A 13,996-nucleotide genomic window follows, 5' to 3' on the forward strand; every position below is an offset into this window, starting at 1 on the left:
TAGAATATTAAGCATATTACCCCTTCTCTGTCATCTCTTCAGCATCTAGAACCACTTGTGGGAAGGTAGCTTCTGCCTCATGTGTCTTCTCAGGAGATTGTTGGGCTTGTGCAAACTATGAGCTTTCAGGCCCTACTTTTATAGGGGTTGGAGGCAATATGGCTGCCTAATCTGGACTTTCCCTGAATCCCAGGTTCTGATTGGCTAAAGCTTCAATGCGTAGCTCGCTATCTTTGACATTTAAAATACCCATAACACTTTTTTTTTGAATACCTTAATTATCTTAACTGAGAATCTACATCATTTGGAGTGCTTGACATTTGATATAGGGTCATTTCTGACAAAGGGTTCTCTGCTAATTAGGTTGGAATGTCTCGGTACTTTCCCAGACATAAGGCTGGTCAAATTGACACTAAAGGTGGCCATACACTGGTCGATTTGCCATCAGATTTGACCAAAAGATAGATCCCTCTCTGATCGAACCTGATCAGAGAGGGATCGTATGGCCACCTTTACTGCAAACAGATTGTGAATCGATTTCAGCCTGAAACCGATCACAATCTGTGGAGCTGCCGCCCGACCCCCCTCCCCCCTGCATACATTACCTGCTCCGCCGGCGCGAGTCCCCTGGTCCACTGCTGTCTTCTCCGCCTGGTCCCGGCATCTTCTCCGCATCGACTGCCGGCTGGCATCCGCGTATAACTTTCTGTCACTAACGTGACAGCGGAAGTTTAAATAGAGCGCCCTCTATTTGTACTTCCGCTGTCACTGCAGTGACACAAGAAGTTATGCCGGATGCCGGGATGCCGAAGCTGATGCGGAGAAGATGCCGAGACCAGGCGGAGAAGACAGCGGTGGACCAGGGGACTCGCGCCGGCGGAGCAGGTAATGTATACCCGCTGTATTGCGTCAGTCGTCGGGCATTGGAACGCCGCTATCGACACGCTCCCGACCCGCCGGCGACCGAGAAAAATCTTCCGCACGGATGGATCGACGGGAACGATGGATTTCGGACGGAAATCCAACGTTCTGTCAGCGGTGTGCGCGGCGATTTCACGCCCGTCTCGATCACTGTGATCGAAACAGCCGTATTTCGGCGGCAAAATCGTTAGGTGTATGGGCCCCTTAACACAGACCTGTGAGAGTCTTCAGCAATTTAGGGCTTAATGAAACATACAGGGCTTCTAATATACTTATTTAAATATAAAGCTTATTATATAATTATTAGTAAAACAATTAATCATATAAGAAATAATTGCATATTAAATCTTAATAATATAAAATCATGTTCTACATATTTGTCTTTCTGATGAAGAAATAAATATAATTTCCACCGCAAGATGTCACTATCTCATCATAAATAACAAGCAGTATTAATAATATTAATTTTATAAGACCATGAAACCGCCAGGTGGCATCATTGAATCATCTTTAACTAATTGGTAAAACACCTTGTTTTATATTTTTTATAAGGCCTGTTCCCAAAACATGTGTTATCAGCTTTCAGTGTTCAGCTAACAGAGACAGCCTTGTACCCAGAACACGTCAACAATTCTCCAGAACCAAAACAATCCCACGAGAATGTTTTACTGTCTGAAATACATTTAAAAGCTGGTGATGATTTGAAAGTATTAAATTAGATTATATAGGGTTTAACAATAACCATTTATTTCTTTAGAAGGACTGTATTGATTAGTAATATTTAGATTAATAATATCTATGTGTAATAATTAAGAAATTGTATAGATAAAATTGCTACAGTAATGCGACTTTTAAATTTCTCCCAGTCTTTACACAGAAGCATCTTTCAAATGTCAAGGCCACACACACTAACAAACAAGAATGTTCTGGCTTTTTGTAACTAGAATAATCCAATTATGAGTTTCACTGCTTGGAATATGCTGAGATGTCACAAAGCAATATTTTAAAAAAGTACTCTAACTTTACAGTTTACAATGAAATTTTGCATAGAACATTAAAACTTAAAACATACACATATGACAGCTTTTCCTGCATAAATAAAACTGCTAGAATTCTGACAGCTGCATCTGATTCCTGACAAAGATCGCTGCATCTGATTCCTGACATTCTGCTGCACAACTTCATGACAAAGATCGCTGCATCCGATTCCAGATATTCTGCTGCACAACTTCCTGACAAAGATCACGGCATCTGATTCCTGACATTCTGCTACACAACTTCATGACAAAGATCGCTGCATCCGATTCCACATATTCTGCTGCACAACTTCCTGACAATGATCGCTGCATCTGATTCCTGACATTCTGCTGCACAACTTCCTGACAATGATCACTGCATCCGATTCCAGATATTCTGCTGCACAACTTCCTGACAAAGATCACTGCATCTGATTCCTGACATTCTGCTACACAACTTCCTGACAAAGATCGCTGCATCCGATTCCTGACATACTGCTGCACAACTTCCTGACAATGATCACTGCATCTGATTCCTGATATTCTGCTACACAACTTCATGACAAAGATCGCAGCATCTGATTCCTGACAAAGATCGCAGTATCTGAATCCTGATATTCTGCAACACAACTTCATGACAAAGATCACTGCATCTGATTCCTGACAAAGATCGCTGCATCCGATTCCTGACAAAGATCGCTGCATCCGATTCCTGACAAAGATCGCTGCATCCGATTCCTGACAAAGATCGCTGCATCCGATTCCTGACAAAGATCGCTGCATCCGATTCCTGACAAAGATCGCTGCATCCGATTCCTGACAAAGTGTAGAGAAACCGAGAGCCCAATATAATGTAGTATGTTAAGCATAAACGAAGTAAAGGTTATCTAAACAAATGACCATGCACAGGAGGCTGAAAAACAATCACCATGTGGACAGTTATGGCATGCCACGCGGATTGTGTAGCGGCTGACGCGACCTCTTGGTCGCGTCCGCCTGACGTACGGTGTGGAAGCGCTCCCCGGAAATGATGTGTCTGCGGCTTCCGGGTTGCGCTCCACTAAGCGGAAGTCGCTGTGTTCAGTGTAGTCGGCGTGCGCTCAATGGATGAATGGCGCGCTCCTGGGCCATGGACTCCAGCTGCTCTCCATCTGATGCAGTAAGCATCTATTTAAGGGGGGGGGGGGGATCTTTCATGGGGTGGTTGTCCTGATGATGCGCCACAGTATGTGACAGCGCGAAACAGCTGTCGACCTCCCCACCAGCCTGTACCTCTCTCTGTCTTGTATGGACAAGTAATGTATGCCTTTTAAACTTTTTCAAATTAAAAGCAAAGTTTTATGTAGGGATGTGCAAGGCCTCTTTTTCTGCATATTAGAAGTAAAGGTTATCGGTGAGAAAATTATACTTACAAACGTGGGTTACCACAAAGGCAACCACTGTATAGTATACTCTTACTCTTTTATGCCATCTCCACGAAGCAATTTTTCATATGGTATGCTTTATGATATGTAATATATTGATATGCAAATTTGTAACTGCAGAATTTACTATAGCATAATGTACTGTCTCTTGTCTACAGTTTTGTCCCCACGTTTATTGCCTGATGAAGCGGGCTGGGCATGCGAAATGCATTGCAATTTTTTTGGGTACTAATTAATAAATGTGATTGCTACTATTCAGACAGTCTTTCATGTCTGCTTTATGGAGGGAAGTCCACCACTTCCTCCCAGCAAGTTTGTATCCGCTTTTATCCTGCTGGCGCCTCTGTTCTCCTACTGCGACTCCAGACAAAGATCGCTGCGTCCGACTCCGGACAAAGATCGCTGCGTCCGACTCCGGACAAAGATCGCTGCGTCCGACTCCGGACAAAGATCGCTGCGTCCGACTCCGGACAAAGATCGCTGCGTCCGACTCCGGACAAAGATCGCTGCATCTGAATCCTGACAAAGCTCGCTGAATCTGAATCCTGACAAAGCTCGCTGAATCTGAATCCTGACAAAGCTCGCTGCATCTGAATCCTGACAAAGATCGCTGCATCTGAATCCTGACAAAGATCTCTGCATCTGAATCCTGACAAAGCTCGCTGAATCTGAATCCTGACAAAGATCACTGCATCTGAATCCTGACAAAGATCACTGCATCTGATTCCTGACATTCTGGTGCACAACTTCCTGACAAAGATCACAGCATCTGAATTCTAGCACTCTGCTACACAACTTCATGACAAAGATCGCTGCATCTGATTCCTGACAAAGATCGCTGCATCCGAATCCGGACAAAGATGGCTGCATCTGATTCCTGACAAGGATGGCTGCATCTGATTCCTGACAAAGATCACTGCATCTGAATCCTGACATTCTGCAACACAACTTACTGACAAAGATCGCTGCATCTGATTCCTGACAAAGATCGCTGCATCTGATTCCTTACATTCTGCTACAAAACGTTGTGACAAAGATTGCAGTATCTGATTGCTGACTTTCTGCTACACGACTTTCTGACAAAGCTCGCTGCATCTGAATCCTGACAAAGCTCGCTGCATCTGAATCCTGACAAAGCTCGCTGAATCTGAATCCTGACAAAGATCACTGCATCTGAATCCTGAAAAAGATTGCTGCATCTGAATCCTGACATTTTGCTGAACAACTTCCTGACAAAGATCACTGCATCTGAATTCTAGCATTCTGCTACACAACTTCATGACAAAGATCGCTGCATCTGATTCCTGACAAAGATCGCTGCATCCGAATCTGGACAAAGATTGCTGCATCCCGAATCCGGACAAAGATAGCTGCATCCGAATCTGGACAAAGATTGCTGCATCCGAATCCGGACAAAGATCGCTGCATCCGATTCCTGACAAAGATTGCTGCATCCGAATCCTGACAAAGATTGCTGCATCCGAATCTGGACAAAGATTGCTGCATCCGAATCCGGACAAAGATCGCTGCATCCGATTCCTGACAAAGATTGCTGCATCCGAATCTGGACAAAGATTGCTGCATCCGAATCCGGACAAAGATCGCTGCATCCGATTCCTGACAAAGATTGCTGCATCCGAATCCGGACAAAGATCGCTGCATCCGATTCCTGACAAAGATCGCTGCATCCGATTCCTGACAAAGATTGCTGCATCCGAATCCGGACAAAGATGGCTGCATCTGATTCCTGACAAAGATGGCTGCATCTGATTCCTGACAAAGATGGCTGCATCTGATTCCTGACAAAGATGGCTGCATCCGATTCCTGACAAAGATTGCTGCATCCGAATCCGGACAAAGATGGCTGCATCTGATTCCTGACAAAGATGGCTGCATCCGATTCCTGACAAAAGATGGCTGCATCTGATTCCTGACAAAGATGGCTGCATCTGATTCCTGACAAAGATGGCTGCATCTGATTCCTGACAAAGATTGCTGCATCTGATTCCTGACAAAGATGGCTGGCATCTGATTCCTGACAAAGATGGCTGCATCTGATTCCTGACAAAGATGGCTGCGTCCAGTTCCTAAGAATCTGTTACAACAACTTCCTGACAGAGCACAGAGCCATCGCCTGACCACTAATTACGGATTGAAGACGGCACACAAAGTTGCTTCTTCAAGTAAGCTGTATTACAAACCATACAGTTAGAGTATGCAGAGGAACACAGAGCCATTGTCTGACTACACCCATCTCCACATGCTGGAAAATCTGCATCGCAATACTGGCTCTCTTTCTGTGTGTACGTACCTTAGATTCATTATCAATCATTATCCAAACAGAAATCCGATCAGAATTTGGGGGGGGGGGGGGGGGGGGGGGGGAACATATGTGTGTTTACTAGCTTTCTTAAATATCAACCTGACCAGGATCCGAAGTACCATAGCTGGGGCTTCCTCCAGCCTGATTGCTCCCACGCTGCTCCACAGCTGGGCCCCGGTATGTTGTCCAGTCAGCACAGTCCACGTGGTTCTCCTGTGACCGGGAGCGTTGTGTGTTTGCGCAGTACTACTACCATATTAGCCGCAGGCTTGTGTGTGATTCAGACACTACTGCAGCCAGAGAGATCAGCAGTGCTGCCAGGCAACTGGTATTAACAGGAAATAAATATGGCCGCCTCCATATTGCTTTTTACTGGATAATGGCACACAGATTTTCTTGCAAGCATTAAACAGCTCAAGTTTTCTCCTGCAGGCATAGTAGAAGCAGTAGAGTTCTTTACAGTGTTAGCCATCAGTAAAAGCAAGGAATTTTGAACCAAGATGATACCATTTTATTGAGTAACTTAGAGATGAATAAAACCGTAAGCTTTTGGCTTATAAAAAAGCCTTCGTCGGACTTGGTTCCAGACAAAATCTGAGAAACTCAGCTTATATCTACTGACATACAGAGGAGAAACATCCTTCTCTGCAAAACTCCTTGCTTCTGCAGCCAGGAAACAGATCTTAAAGGATACCCCGAGGTGACATGTGACATGATGAGATAGACATGTGTCTGTACAGTGCCTAGCACACAAAATAACTATGCTGTGTTCCTTTTTTTCTTTCTCTGCCTGAAAGAGTTAATTATCAGGTATGTAAGTGTCTGACTCAGTCCTGACTCAGACAGGAAGTGACTACAGTGTGACCCTCAATGATTTAGAAAATTTCCCCTTTTTATCCCTTAGTGAGGGCCACACTGTAGTCAATTCCTGTCTGAGTCAGGACTGAGTCAGCCACTTACACACCTGATATTTAACTCTTTCAGGCAGAGAAAGAAAAAAAAGGAACACAGCATAGTTATTAGTGCGCTAGGCACTGTACATACACATGTCCTATCTCATCATGTCACATGTCAGTTCGGGTATCCTTTAACAATCAAAGAGGTAAATAGATGCACAAGTATAAGGAACCATACAAAAATATACGCTCATTTTCATTTAGCAGCTGTGTATAATCCTTACCGGCACATGCCTGCAGCAATGACGGCGGGTGAATCAGCCGACATCGGAGACAGGGGACATGAGCCGGAAGATATCGGAGACCGGGGGACACGTGCCGGAAGACGCCGGAGACCACGCCTCCTGCTTCACACTGTCTGAGGATAAATAAAAGCATATAGTAAGTCATACTAAATAAAACGCTAAGTATCCTCCAGCATCAGAGAGAACCATTACTTTACGTCACATGACAGGAGTTATGTACTATCAATATTCTATTATTTCTCCATTGCAAAAGATATTACTGGTATATTCCGACCGACGTCTGTGTGCCACTCACAAATCCCCGGAAGCCAGGTGTGAGGGCAAGGAGGGGACACTGTCAGCTCTCCACCCTCACCATCATCCCGACCGACGTCTGTGTGCCACTCACAAATCCCCGGAAGCCAGGTGTGAGGGCAAGGAGGGGACACTGTCAGCTCTCCACCCTCACCATCATCTTCAGCCCAGAGGGGTGCTGAGGCCCCCACAGCAAGTACATGCCAGCCAAGCAACAGGGGAGCCACGCAGTATGCCAGCCAAGCAACAGGGGAGCCACGCAGTATGCCAGCCAAGCAACAAGGGAGCCACGCAACATGGGGAGCCACGCAGTATGCCAGCCAAGCAACAAGAAAGCCATGCAACAGGGGAGCCACGCAGCATGCCAGCCAAGCATCAGCGGAGCCACGCATCATGCCAGCCAAGCATCAGCGGAGCCACGCATCATGCCAGCCAAGCATCAGTGGAGCCACACAGCATGCCAGCCAACCAACAAGGGATCCACGCAACATGCCAGCCAACCAACAAGGGAGTCACGCAACATGCCAGCCAAGCAACAGGGGAGCCACGCAACATGCCAGCCAAGCAACAAGGGAGCCACGCAGCATGCCAGCCAAGCAACTAGGGATCCACACAACATGCCAGCCAACCAACAAGGGAGTCACGCAACATGCCAGCCAAGCAACAGGGAGCCACGCAGCATGCCAGCCAAGCAACAAGGGAGCCACGCAGCATGCCAGCCAAGCAACAAGGGAGTCACGCAACATGCCAGCCAAGCAACAAGGGAGCCACGCAGCATGCCAGCCAAGCAACAAGGGAGCCACGCAACATGCCAGCCAAGCAACAAGGGAGCCACGCAACATGCCAGCCAAGCAACAAGGGAGCCACGCAACATGCCAGCCAAGCAACAAGGGAGCCACGCAACATGCCAGCCAAGCAACAAGGGAGCCACGCAGCATGCCAGCCAAGCAACAAGGGAGCCACGCAGCATGCCAGCCAAGCAACAAGGGAGCCACGCAGCATGCCAGCCAAGCAACAAGGGAGCCACGCAGCATGCCAGCCAAGCAACAAGGGAGCCACGCAGCATGCCAGCCAAGCACCAGCGGAGCCACGCAGCATGCCAGCCAAGCAACAAGGGAGCCACACAACATGCCAGCCAAGCAACAAGGGAGCCACGCAGCATGCCAGCCAAGCAACAAGGGAGCTACGCAACATGCCAGCCAAGCAACAAGGGAGCCACGCAGCATGCCAGCCAAGCACCAGCGGAGCCACGCAGCATGCCAGCCAAGCAACAAGGGAGCCACGCAGCATGCCAGCCAAGCAACAAGGGAGCCACGCAGCATGCCAGCCAAGCAACAAGGGAGCCACGCAGTATGCCAGCCAAGCAACAAGGGAGCCACGCAGCATGCCAGCCAAGCAACAAGGGAGTCCCGCAGCATGCCAGCCAAGCACCAGCGGAGCCACACAGCATGCCAGCCAAGCACCAGCGGAGCCACACAGCATGCCAGCCAAGCAACAAGGGAGCCACACAGCATGCCAGCCAAGCACCAGCGGAGCCACACAGCATGCCAGCCAAGCACCAGCGGAGCCACGCAGCATGCCAGCCAAGCATCAGCGGAAGCCACGCAGCATGCCAGCCAAGCAACAGGGGAGCACGCAGTATGCCAGCCAAGCAACAGCGGAGCCACACAGCATGCCAGCCAAGCATCAGCGGAGCCACGCATCATGCCAGCCAAGCATCAGTGGAGCCACACAGCATGCAGCCAACCAACAAGGGATCCACGCAACATGCCAGCCAACCAACAAGGGAGTCACGCAACATGCCAGCCAAGCAACAGGGGAGCCACGCAGCATGCAGCCAAGCAACAAGGGAGCCACGCAGCATGCCAGCCAAGCAACAAGGGAGTCACGCAACATGCCAGCCAAGCAACAAGGGAGCCACGCAGCATGCCAGCCAAGCAACAAGGGAGCACGCAACATGCCAGCCAAGCAACAAGGGAGCCACGCAACATGCCAGCCAAGCAACAAGGGAGCCACGCAACATGCCAGCCAAGCAACAAGGGAGCCACGCAACATGCCAGCCAAGCAACAAGGGAGCCACGCAACATGCCAGCCAAGCAACAAGGGAGCCACGCAGCATGCCAGCCAAGCAACAAGGGAGCCACGCAGCATGCCAGCCAAGCAACAAGGGAGCCACGCAGCATGCCAGCCAAGCAACAAGGGAGCCACGCAGCATGCCAGCCAAGCAACAAGGGAGCCACGCAGCATGCCAGCCAAGCACCAGCGGAGCCACGCAGCATGCCAGCCAAGCAACAAGGGAGCCACACAACATGCCAGCCAAGCAACAAGGGAGCCACGCAGCATGCCAGCCAAGCAACAAGGGAGCTACGCAACATGCCAGCCAAGCAACAAGGGAGCCACGCAGCATGCCAGCCAAGCACCAGCGGAGCCACGCAGCATGCCAGCCAAGCACCAGCGGAGCCACGCAGCATGCCAGCCAAGCAACAAGGGAGCCACGCAGCATGCCAGCCAAGCAACAAGGGAGCCACGCAGCATGCCAGCCAAGCAACAAGGGAGCCACGCAGTATGCCAGCCAAGCAACAAGGGAGCCACGCAGCATGCCAGCCAAGCAACAAGGGAGTCCCGCAGCATGCCAGCCAAGCACCAGCGGAGCCACACAGGCATGCCAGCCAAGCACCAGCGGAGCCACACAGCATGCCAGCCAAGCAACAAGGGAGCCACACAGCATGCCAGCCAAGCACCAGCGGAGCCACACAGCATGCCAGCCAAGCACCAGCGGAGCCACGCAGCATGCCAGCCAAGCATCAGCGGAGCCACGCAGCATGCCAGCCAAGCAACAGGGGAGCCACGCAGTATGCCAGCCAAGCAACAGCGGAGCCACACAGCATGCCAGCCAAGCACCAGCGGAGCCACACAGCATGCCAGCCAAGCAACAAGGGAGCCACACAGCATGCCAGCCAAGCACCAGCGGAGCCACGCAGCATGCCAGCCAAGCAACAAGGGAGCCACACAACATGCCAGCCAAGCAACAAGGGAGCCACGCAGCATGCCAGCCAAGCAACAAGGGAGCCACGCAACATGCCAGCCAAGCAACAAGGGAGCCACGCAGCATGCCAGCCAAGCACCAGCGGAGCCACGCAGCATGCCAGCCAAGCAACAAGGAGCCACGCAGCATGCCAGCCAAGCAACAAGGGAGTCCCGCAGCATGCCAGCCAAGCATCAGTGGAGCCACGCAGCATGCCAGCCAAGCAACAAGGGAGCCACGCAGCATGCCAGCCAAGCAACAAGGGAGCCACACAACATGCCAGCCAAGCAACAAGGGAGCCACGCAGCATGCAGCCAAGCAACAAGGGAGCCACACAACATGCCAGCCAAGCAACAAGGGAGCCACGCAACATGCCAGCCAAGCAACAAGGGAGCCACGCAGCATGCCAGCCAAGCAACAAGGGAGCCACGCAGCATGCCAGCCAAGCAACAAGGGAGCCACGCAGCATGCCAGCCAAGCAACAAGGGAGCCACGCAGCATGCCAGCCAAGCAACAAGGGAGCCACGCAGCATGCCAGCCAAGCAACAAGGGAGCCACACAACATGCCAGCCAAGCAACAAGGGAGCCACGCAGCATGCCAGCCAAGCAACAAGGGAGCCACGCAACATGCCAGCCAAGCAACAAGGGAGCCACGCAACATGCCAGCCAAGCAACAAGGGAGCCACGCAGCATGCCAGCCAAGCAACAAGAAAGCCACGCAGCATGCCAGCCAAGCAACAAGTGGAGCCACGCAGCATGCCAGCCAAGCAACAAGGGAGCCACGCAGCATGCCAGCCAAGCAACAAGGGAGCCACGCAGCATGCCAGCCAAGCATCAGCGGAGCCACGCAGCATGCTAGCCAAGCAACAAGGGAGCCACGCAGCATGCCAGCCAAGCAACAAGGGAGCCACGCAGCATGCCAGCCAAGCAACAGGGGAGCCACGCAGCATGCCAGCCAAGCAACAGGGGAGCCACGCAGCATGCCAGCCAAGCAACAGGGGAGCCACGCAGCATGCCAGCCAAGCAACAAGGGAGCCACGCAGCATGCCAGCCAAGCAACAAGGTAGCCACGCAGCATGCCAGCCAAGCAACAAGGGAGCCACGCAGCATGCCAGCCAAGCAACAAGGGAGCCACGCAACATGCCAGCCAAGAAAGAAGGGAGCCACGCAGCATGCCAGCCAAGCAACAAGGGAGCCACGCAGCATGCCAGCCAAGCAACAGGGGAGCCACGCAGCATGCCAGCCAAGCAACAAGGGAGCCACGCAGCATGCCAGCCAAGAAAGAAGGGAGCCACGCAGCATGCCAGCCAAGAAAGAAGGGAGCCACGCAGCATGCCAGCCAAGCAACAAGGGAGGCCACGCAGCATGCCAGCCAAGCAACAAGGGAGCCACGCAGCATGCCAGCCAAGCAACAAGGGAGCCACGCAGCATGCCAGCCAAGCAACAAGGGAGCCACGCAACATGCCAGCCAAGCACCAGCGGAGCCACGCAGCATGCCAGCCAAGCAACAAGGGAGTCCCGCAGCATGCCAGCCAAGCATCAGCGGAGCCACGCAGCATGCCAGCCAAGCAACAAGGGAGCCACGCAGCATGCCAGCCAAGCATCAGTGGAGCCACGCAGCATGCCAGCCAAGCAACAAGGGAGCCACGCAACATGCCAGCCAAGCAACAAGGGAGCCACGCAGCATGCCAGCCAAGCAACAAGGGAGCCACGCAGCATGCCAGCCAAGCAACAAGGGAGCCACGCAGCATGCCAGCCAAGCAACAAGGGAGCCAAGCAGCATGCCAGCCAAGCACCAGCGGAGCCACACAGCATGCCAGCCAAGCACCAGCGGAGCCACACAGCATGCCAGCCAAGCACCAGCGGAGCCACACAGCATGCCAGCCAAGCACCAGCGGAGCCACACAGCATGCCAGCCAAGCATCAGCGGTGCCACGCAGCATGCCAGCCAAGCAACAAGGGAGCCACGCAGCATGCAGCCAAGCAACAAGGGAGCCACGCAGCATGCCAGCCAAGCACCAGGGGAGCCACGCAGCATGCCAGCCAAGCAACAAGGGAGCCACGCAGCATGCCAGCCAAGCAACAAGGGAGCCACGCAACATGCCAGCCAAGAAAGAAGGGGAGCCACGTGAAAGTTGGTGGAGCCTACAACAGCCAATCAAAGTTAACTTATTGATTTTCAACAGGAATATTTAAATTGCTGCCATGTTTACACTGGTAATAGCAGAGGCCTCAAACCTGCTACAGTCGGTCATCAAGTGACTGGGGTTCAAATTTACAAAGGGGTGGAACCACAAACAGCATATAAAATTTGCGTGTGCGTACGGGGTGCGCGCGTATGGAGGGCGGGCGGGGTGCGCACGTATGGAGGGCGGGCGGTGTGCGCACGTATGGAGGGCGGGCGGGTGCGCGCGTATGGAGGGCGGGCGGGTGCGCACGTATGGAGGGCGGGTGCGCACTGTGGCGGCGGTGACAGACCTACAGACCATTTTAAACAGGCTTAGGTCACTAGTACATAATAAATAACTCGATCCCATTTCAGCTAATCCTTGGTTTGCATATCTGCCAGACCTCCCTTGTATGTGTATATGAATGGGACCTACCAGTGGGCGTATTCCAGGGCTCAGATAGTTGGTATGTAGTAAAATCAAAGTCATCAAAACTGGTCTCCTGTAAAGTACACAAAAAAAGACAAAGATTAGGAAATTCTATAACAGGGAAAAAAAACTAAAGAAAAAAGATAACACTGAAGACATGGCAAGAAGCAGATGAGGAGCACAGCAAACCTACCACCTAATGTATAGTATACAGTAATAACAGTATGGGAGGACGTTATACTATAAGCTATGGTAGGATTAGATTGTGAGCTCCTCTGAGGACAGCCAGTGACATGACTATGTACTCTGTAATGTGCTGCAGAAGATGTCAGTGCTATATAAATACATAATAATAATATGGTAGGACATTAGACTATGACTATGGCAGGATTAGAGTGTGAGCTCCTCTGAGGATAGTCAGTCACATGACTATGTACTCTGTAATGTGCTGCAGAAGATGTCAGTGCTATATAAATACATAATAATAATATGGTAGGACATTAGACTATGACTATGGTAGGATTAGAGTGTGAGCTCCTCTGAGGACAGTCAGTGACATGACTATGTACTCTATAAAGTGCTGCAGGAGATGTCAGTGCTATATAAATACATAATAATAATATGGTAGGACATTAGACTATGACTATGGTAGGATTAGAGTGTGAGCTCCTCTGAGGACAGTCAGTGACATGACTATGTACTCTATAAAGTGCTGCAGGAGATGTCAGTGCTATATAAATACATAATAATAATATGGTAGGACATTACACTATGACTATGGTAGGGTTAGAGTGTGAGCTCCTCTGAGGACAGTCAGTGACATGACTATGTACTCTGTAATGTGCTGCAGGAGATGTCAGTGCTATATAAATACATAATAATAATATGGTAGGACATTACACTATGACTATGGTAGGATTAGAGTGTGAGCTCCTCTGATGACAGTCAGTGACATGACTATGTACTCTGTAATGTGCTGCAGAAGATGTCAGTGCTATATAAATACATAATAATAATATGGTAGGACATTAGGCTATGACTATGGTAGGATTACATTGTGAGCTCCTCTGATGACAGACAGTGACATGACTATGTACTCTGTAATGTGCTGCAGAAGATGTCAGTGCTATATAAATACATAATAATAATATGGTAGGACATTACACTATGACTATGGTAGGATTAGATTGTGAGC

The sequence above is a fragment of the Hyperolius riggenbachi genome, chromosome 9 (genome assembly GCF_040937935.1).
Source record: "Hyperolius riggenbachi isolate aHypRig1 chromosome 9, aHypRig1.pri, whole genome shotgun sequence".
Lineage (NCBI taxonomy): Eukaryota > Metazoa > Chordata > Amphibia > Anura > Hyperoliidae > Hyperolius > Hyperolius riggenbachi.